The following is a 9243-nucleotide window of genomic DNA, read 5'->3' as shown; positions in this document are numbered from 1 at the left end:
AAATTGTGGAACTGGTAGACGAAGAACCAACAAAGACCACGAGGATAGGGACGACCTTGAGCGATTAGATGAAAGGGAGGCTAGTCCAATTCCTTAAAGGTAATTTGAATGTTTTTCCATTGAGTCATGAGGACATGCCAGGCCTAGCGACTGAGGTCATCCAACACCATCTGAATGTAGACCTAGAAAGGAAGCCTGTCCAGCAGAAACGACAAGTCTTTGGCCTTAAACGAAATAAAGCAATCATGGACGAGACAAACAAGTTACTGGTAGCCGATTTCATCCGTGAAGTCTACTACCCAGATTGGCTAGCCAACATCGTCCTAGTAAAGAAAGCAAATGGGAAATGGAGAATATGCGTGGACTTCACGGACCTAAATAAGGTCTACCCAAAAGATAGCTTCCCCCTGCCAAGAATAGATCATCTTGTGGACTCCACGACAGGACACAGACTCCTCACCTTCATGGACACATTCTCAGGCTACAACCAGATCAAAGTGTCAGAAGAAGACTAGGAGAAGACTGCCTTCATCACTAGCCAAGGGCTCTATTGCTACAAGGTAATGCACTTTGGACTGAAGAACGCAAGAGTGACCTACCAGAGGTTAGTCAACAAAATGTTTAGTAAACAGATCAGGAGAAACATGGAGATATACGTGGTTGATATGCTCGTCAAGAAGAACCAACTAACTGGTCTATCTCCTTAATCATTCATAATGCTTTTGATCAAAGTTTATCTTTTTTAGTTGAGAGTTTTGCTAGGTTAGAAGATCTCTAAACTCAGCAGCTCATTCTGTTGCTAAACTTGTTGTTGCTCTTAGAGTAGGTTTCTCTTGTAATAAGTGTAATTTGCCTCCTTCTATCTTGGAAGCTTGTGGGCAAGATTGATGTACTGCCTTCTTTTTCTATCTAGTCTTTTAATTAAATGGCAGTTTATCAACAAAAAAAAAAAACTGGAAACCCTTCTCTTGTTTCAGCTTCAATACTACCATCCAAATGCCAATTACTAAAAGAAACTAGGAAGAAAGATATAACTTTCTCTTATAACAACGTCAGTATTATTATTCCAAAGCCAATAACTAAATGAAAATATGTAGTATTCTTCGAAGGAAGATACGACACTTTGCCAATAGTATCAATATACATATGAGATGTTGCTTTTGTCACGAATACAAAGCTAATTATTTGACAGCAACTTCTATTTTCTATTCTAAAGCTTTCGTAGAATAATGTGAGCAACATGTTGTGGTTGAAGAGTTATACTTGAGCAAGGAGCATGTGCATAACATGAGGAAGGCTCCAAGGAGAACTGTTGTAGAATCACAGACTCAATCATTTTCGCTTCTATCATAGAAAAATTTCATCCAATGCACATCTGAGGACCCCATCCGAATGGGAAAAATGAAGCTTGACCCCTTGTTGCTTTTGAAATCCCTTCAGCAAACCTATTTGGATTGAAGTCGTTTGCATCATCACCCCAAAGTTCACAGTCATGATGAATAAGGATTGCCGGTAAGCAGAGTTGAACTCTAGCTGGTAAAATCAAATTTCCGAGTTTTGTTTCCTCGTGAACAGTTCGATAAAGGGAAATTGAAGGTGGATATAGTCTTAGAACCTTATACAAAATCATGGTCACTTGTGATATATATTGTAGGAATTCATTAGCTAGTGATATGCATATCAGACTCATTTAAGAAATCTTTGATAGAAGCAATGTCCTTCCAAAAATGCTGACTCAAAGAAGTTTTGAAAACAAAAATTCATCCTAGTAATTATCGAATATTTGAATAACTCATTTGGTTACTTCGACAATAAAATCTCATACTAACTAGCCTAACGAAGTATGTAAAACTTGATTGAAAGCCTCAAAATTTTTGGGGGATTAATTGTACTCCAATTCTCAAATCTGTTATCACATCGCTAAAAAAATGTGGTGGTCCAATTTCCTCAATCAACTAAATAGGTTCCAATGCAATAAACAAGATTCCTGTAAGAGAGAAAAGAAACAGGAAAAAAAACAAAAAAGTAGATTTGATATTAGTCCTCATCTATATGATTTCACATTGGGACCTGCATAGTGTAAAGTGTAAAACCCTTTAGTCCAACTTCAGTCCCATCACATGAAAGTCAATCCTATATCTTAATATTCTATATATACTTCTATCAATAGCTTTGGTTGTTATCCATGATGCTGCACAAAAAATAACTTGTTTTCCGAGGAATCCGAAGAAAAGAATGATCTATTTCTTCTTGCATGGAAGCAATTCAATGTAAACTAATTTAACGAACTCACAATTTTGAGGTGATTTAACCCATCATATTCTGGTTTGTTTTTACCAAAGACTTGTAGGACCTCTTCTCTTGCTCGTTCTTGCCAACTTGGATACCTACTCAGTCGAATAACCATCCAAACAAGTAAAACTGAGGTGGTCTCTTGTCCCGCAGAATAAAATATCTTACATTCCTCAATTACATCTTGGAGACTCATTCCAGCATTCTTGTCGTTCCCATGTTCTTCAATTTCTTTAAAGTTGGACTCAAGAAGTATGCCTAGTAATTCACCAGTTATGGCTTCACCTGCTTTTATTGCCTTCTCTCTTTTGTTGATAATGCCTTTAAGTGAAGCTTGTAATTCCTTGTCAACTTCTTTCATCCTCTTGTTTATTTTAGTTGGCAAAAACCTACATGTGAACCATTCATACAAACATGAGTCAAGATAAAGTGAATTAAATCCCTCACTAAAAGGAGAAAAGGAAAATTGAATCACATCAATAAGCATTGAATCTTCTATTCTTAGGCTGTTGAACACACACATATATATCGTTATAATGCGAAAGAGATATTTGAATTCTGACATCTCCGTTGAAAACTCCAAAAAATACCAGTTGACCTATAAGGCTATTAATAAATCGTTTTTTAGTTAAACAATATTATAATAAACATGAGGAGAGCAAATTAAAATACGCTTATAGTGATTATTAATTTTTAAATTCACTCATTACATTATTGCACAGAATGATTTTTTGTGGTCTTAATTGGCTGTTCTTTGAAAAAAAAAAATGGCTCTAGGAAATCAAAACAAAGCTAGTAAGTGAAACTTCAAACCCATTGGTTCAAATTAATGGTACCTCTTGCTTACATGAAGCATATGTGATTTACTTTTGCTTAATAACACTTTTACTTTTGCTTAATGATACTTTTACACATTATTCTACACATCCTTCACACTCTTAAAATGCACTGAAATTGTAACTTGAATTCAAGAGTGCGTATACGAATATGTAAAATAGGGTGTATGTAATAAATACTACCTTACAATTTAGTATATAAAATGTAATTTATTTTAAATTTGATTATTTTGATAAATGAACTTAGTCAGTAAGAAAAACTTGATTACAAATTATTAGTAGATATTGAAATGTTTTGATTTACCTCCAACCCGGAATATAACTAGACAGTGCAATTTTTATCACAAGCTCAGCTTGTTCTCTTTGGAGTTTAGAAATCTTACGTCCTTCATCATAGCTACTCCCAAAGGCTGTTAGAGAAATCATCTCAGTTATCAATGTTTGAGATAAGGCCATTCATCTAACTCAAGTGATCCCTCTTTAGACACCAAACTTTCCCATTTGCATATCATGTCACTGCAACATAGATAAAATGCTGCTAACATATTCTACAGCAAACAACATGAAAAAATTTCAATGACTGTACTTAGTAGGAACATAACTTACAAAACTAATACACACACACACACACATTTATGCGTGTGTGTGTGTGTGTGTGTGTGTGATAGATGATTAAATAATGGAAAAAAAATTGAGTGGAACACAACTATTTACAGTCTTGAGTAATTGGGTTCTGTTGGATTTGAATATGGTTAGCTCATTAAGGAATAGAGCTTAGAATATTGCTACATCCATTAAAAAAAATCATCTAAATTTTCATACTTCTCATGACAAAATTTAGGGCCGCAACTTTTTGTGCCAAAATTTTACCACAATTTTGATGTGTCAAATTATAAAGAATAGATTTATATAAAAGTAACAAATAACCTGTCATAATTTGCTTTATAAAATAGTTTAAGGAAATATAGCGGTAAAGGTTATGGTTTTAGAATAACTTCTCTCACAAGCTTTCTCATAACTGGTAGGTGAATTCCACTACAATACAGAAACACTTTGTGCCAAAATTTTGGTACATATTGTCATCACTCGAACAATACCCAAAGCTTAAAGTTTGTTGAAAATATTTCCTTAAATATTAGAAAAAGTTGGTTGAAATTATTTGGGGGATGCATAATTAATGGTCGACCTCATCTAAAGGTGGGTTCATTGAGGCCCACCAAAAATGGACACTAGTCAATAAGAGGATTAGAAAAGGAAAAATTACAACTCACTACAACAAAATGTATTTTTAGCGACGAAAATTAGTGAGAAAATATTTTTCATCGCTAAAATTACAGCTTTAGCAACGAAATATGAATTTCGTCACTAATAATGAAAAAAATTGTAACATTTAGCGACAAAAATTATTTTTCGTCGCTATTGTGATCTAGAAAATTGGTGCCAACATAGGGGAACTTCGGTGCGAGCTTAATTAATCTATATTGACGAAATATTTCGTCGCTAAATGTTGAAACTTTTAGTGACGAAATATTTCGTCACTATAGGTATTGCTGTGGATAGTATTAGTGACAAAAATCCTTTCGTCGCTAAAAGGAAGAATTAGCAACAAAAAATAGTCGTCACTCAAAATAATAATAGTTTTGCACATCATTGCTTTAGTGACGAAATCAAATTTCGTCACTAAAAGTATGCTATAGTGACGAAATATGAATTTCGTCTCTAAAAATATTTACAAAATCTGGGTTCTTTAGTGACAAAATTGAACTTCGTCGCTAAAAACTTTAAAAACCTAATACCTTTTGCGATGAAAACAAAGCAATAGCAACAGAAAAATTCGTCGCTAATGCCTTCAGTATAAATAACCCCATTTCATTACCCAGCTAACTCTATCAATTCGATCAAAACAAAAATACCCAGCTAACTAAATACACAGACTCTTCTAGAGTTTTCCCAAACCAAAAAAACCCCAACATCACCAACTTGATGAAAGCCATTGCCGATTTGAAGAAAGCCGTCACCATTTTGAAGAAAGCCGCCGCCGATTTGAAGAAAGCCATCACTGATTTGAAGAAAGTCGTCGCCGATAACCACAACCCCAACCTTTCGAACCCATTCGCGACGGTTCCGGCAACCATTGCCAATACACACCCATTCGTGACGGTTTCGAAGTTGTCACTACCGAGAACCACAAACCCAACCTTTTCGAACCCATTTGCGACGATTCCGGCTACCATCGCCTTTACAAACCCATTCGTGACGGTTCCAACTACTTACAAACTCATTCGCGACGGTTCCAGCAACCATCACCAATACACACCCATTCGTAACGGTTTCGGGTACGGCGCGACGATCTGAGCTCTAGCACCCATTCGGACTCTTGCGTGTAAGCCCCCTGACTTCTCTTTTTCTTTTTATTTTATTTATTTTAATTTTAAAAAAATATATATTTATAGATTTAATATTTAAGATTAGTGATTGTTTTTTATTGTGTTTATTTTTTTATTGCTAGGAACTATGAAAAAGAAACAATTTGCTATTGTTGAATCAATTTTACTATGATAGCTATCATTCATTAGTTGGTATTATAGTAAAGTCAATTTTAGCGGACTTTTGTGTATCAATTACAGGCCATTGGTGGGAAATGTTATGAGGATTAAATTTCCACTATTTTGTATGCAATGCCTATCTTAATTTGATGCAATTTTTATGTGGAAGTTACATGCTTGAGTTTCCAATTTATGTGTTGTGTATAGCTAAATGTATACATGCAATGATTGAATTGGAAAAACAAAGTGGTAAAGAAATGTGCTTATAAGTTTGTACATAAGGGTTGTAAATCCTTCTCTCCATCTCTCTCTGTCTGTGCCTATTTGTTTGGTCTCTTTTTTAATTTCAATGTTTACCTTTTTATTTCCTTTTCTTCTAGGTGTGGCCATTGTAAGAAGCTTGCTCCAGAGGTAATAAGTCATTCTAAAGTCCCATTCATTCTTTAAGATTCCATTAAAAAAATTTCTTTAGTCATCTTCATCTATAGTACAGAAAAATCATGAAAATTTATTATATAGATTTAATATTTATATAAAAATAATGTATCAAATATGGCAGATGTTTTTAATAAAATTTGTGTAATATATTTATAATTTTATTTCATTACATTGATGTGCCCGTGCTTTTTATGCTATACTCATATTGATATTCATTTTGTACGTTGTAGTTGGAGTATTTGGTGGCTTTGGTAGCAAGGAGTGGGAACTGTATATGTGTGTTTCTATGAATAGTGGGTGGTTACTAGAATAACCAAAACATTTGGGTATGTCTCATTCATGGGATCGAGCCATTTCAGTCCGGATGAGGCAATGTGGTCTTGTTGGTTTACTTCATAGAAGCACTTCTCTACACAACTGTGTGTTTGACCCAATCCATATATTTATAATTTAAGATTAATGCACCATCTAATAGATACAAAATTATGTTTTTTTATTTATTAGTTTGAGTATTATTAGAAATTTAATGGTTTTTGGTTGAATGTGATGACAAGGTTAGTGATTGTTTGGGTTGTTGTAGGGGAAAAATCATAGTAAGTAAAATCTATTCAAATACCTATAAAACTCTATACTTGTGATGTTTGTAATTGGTTGTGGTGGGTTGTTGTGTTGGAGCAAGCGGGTGGCTTGCATGATGTTATAAGGTGGTTTAAATTCATATTTAAAGTGTTTTTAATTTCTTGCAAATGTGAATGGACCTTATTGATTAGATGCGATGAATATTACTTTAATTGATTTCAATACTTGTAAACACTCTATGCTTGTGATGTTTGTGATTGGTTTTATGGTGGGTTGTTGTGTTGGTATGAGACCTTCCTCTTCTCTAGTAACCACCGCTTCATCTAGTTCATCAGTGGAGTATATCCAACGGCTAGAAAATGAGATAATTGAGCTCAAAGAGACAAGAGCTAGGGACCAAGAGGAGCGAGCTAGGGACCAAGAGGCACAAGTTAAGCAAGAAGAGGTCCAAAAGAATGTTCTTAACTTTTGAGAAGCAAGGGTGTTATGATGACGCTCTTACTTATGGGGATGATTCATCTTCAAGTTAAAACACTTATTGGTTAGTACTTTATTTTAGCAATTGACTTGCACTACATGGTGTGACTACTTTTTTTGATGCATTATTTGAAAATAATTGTATTATATTACACTTGAAAATCTATATTTGCTTTCTACAACTTATACATTAGGAGTTGTGATTTTAATTCATTGGTGTGGCTACTCTTAATGCATTGTTAGAAATGTTTTCAATTAACACTTCTTAGTTTTTACCATAATCAACTTAGCATTAGTTCAATCGTATTCCCCGCAATCTTTCAGAACTAAACAAAACATGTGAGCTGGTTATAATCTGTGAGCTAAGAAGTGTTAATTGAAAACATGTGAGTTGGTTGATTGGAAATTTGTGCTTCAATGTATGTTTATATTTTATAATTTTTGTTTGATAAGTATGTGTTTATAATATGTGAACATGACAAATGAGAAATAGTTCATGATAAGTATATTTTACAATTTTTGTTTGCAAGCACCTATTTCAAAAATTGATGTGTCTATGCATGTTTGACTGGTTGTTTAGTCTTTTAGATTAAAATGGAAACAGAAACCAGGTCTACTCCATCACATGAAGTTGATTCCAATGTAGTGGAGTCTAGCTCAAGAGTAAGGGAAAAGGTTGATCTGGCTTGGGAACATTTTAGCCTTGGGTCGGATGAGAAGGGGCGGAATACTTTTACATATGTGTATTGTAGGCAAACATATAAAGGTGGGGGTATTAATAGGATGAAACGACACCTTGCGGGGATAAAAGGTGATATTGGATCGTGTAAAAAGGTTTCTCATGATGTGAGATACCAAATGTTGGAATATTTGAAGGAGTTTGAGTTGAAGAAAAAAGCTGAGAAACAACGTCAAGAAAAAATGTTTAGTGTGCCTTCCACAAATAGTAATTTGCAAGAAGATGAAGATGTTCAAGAAGTATTTAGTAGTGGGTTGCCTAAAAAACCTGTTTTAGGTAAAAGAAAGGGTACAAAGCTAGTGGATAATTACTTTCTCCAAGAACTACCCCAGGAGCTCAACCTGGTCTTAAAAGTGTGTTCCAAAGCAAAGAAAATGTGAGGCAAGCTGATATGGCTATTGCAAGGTGGATGTATGACACTTGCATTCCTTTTAATGCAGTGAATTCAGTGTACTACCAAAGGATAATTGATGTCGTAGCTGCAGCTGGTCCTAGTTACAAAGGTCCAACTTATCATGCTGTACGGGTCCCTTTGTTGAGGGATCCAAAGAAAGAGGTTCAGTTGTTGGTTGAATCACAATGTAGGCATTGGGCAAAAATTGGATGTACACTTATGGCTGATGGTTGGACAGATACTAGACATAGGGCATTGATTAATTTCCTTGTTTATTGACCTAGGGGAATGGTATTTGTACAATCAGTTGATGCCTCAGATATTGTGAAGAGTTCCAGAAGCTTGTTTAAATTGTTTGATGAAGTAGTTACATGGGTTGGTCCAAAAAAATAGTTCACATGGTTACTGATAATGCCTCCAATTATGTATCTGCTGGTAAATTGTTGTGTGAAAAGTATAAAACTATTAGTTGGTCTCCTTGTGTAGCACATTGCCTAAATCTTGTGTTGCATGATATGGGAGACATGCCTCATGTGGATAGACTCAAAAAACGTGCAGCCATAGACAGTTTTTATTTATAATCATGTGGCTTTGATTGCTTGGTTGAGGAATAGACCTGGTTGGACAGATATTGTACATGCGGGAGCAACAAGATTTGCTACTACTTTCCTTTCATTTGGAAGCCTTCATGTGCATAAGCATGACTTGCAAGCCTTAGTGACTAGCAAGTTCTATGTGGACAATAGATTGGCAAGAGAGTCAAAGCCAAAGAAGCAGTTTATATCATTTCGGATAATTCTTTTTGGGATGATATTAATGTTCTTGTCAAGATTTCATTGCCACTCATTCATTTGTTACGGATTGTTGATTCTGATCAAAGGCCTGCAATAGGATATGTGTATAAGGGCATGCATAGAGCACGGTTGAGAATCAAGAAGATCT

At 34.8% G+C, this 9243-nt stretch overlaps 1 long non-coding RNA gene and 1 pseudogene across 1 annotated transcript; one reads left to right on the top strand and one right to left on the bottom strand.

The window, feature by feature from the left end:
* Window positions 1-1210: 1210 nt before the first annotated feature.
* LOC142634955 (cytochrome P450 CYP72A219-like) lies at window positions 1211-5362 on the bottom strand (annotated as a pseudogene).
* Window positions 5363-6054: 692 nt separating this feature from the next.
* Window positions 6055-8566, top strand: LOC142634183 (uncharacterized). Its single transcript, XR_012844068.1, has 3 exons — window positions 6055-6085; window positions 7019-7232; window positions 7749-8566. It is a non-coding gene; the product is annotated as an uncharacterized LOC142634183 (long non-coding RNA).
* The last annotated feature ends 677 nt before the right edge of the window (window positions 8567-9243 follow it).

This window comes from Castanea sativa, chromosome 5 (genome assembly GCF_040712315.1).
Source record: "Castanea sativa cultivar Marrone di Chiusa Pesio chromosome 5, ASM4071231v1".
Classification (NCBI taxonomy): domain Eukaryota; kingdom Viridiplantae; phylum Streptophyta; class Magnoliopsida; order Fagales; family Fagaceae; genus Castanea; species Castanea sativa.
The sequence above is the reverse complement of the archived record's forward strand: the minus strand, read 5'-3'. Positions and strand labels throughout refer to the sequence as shown.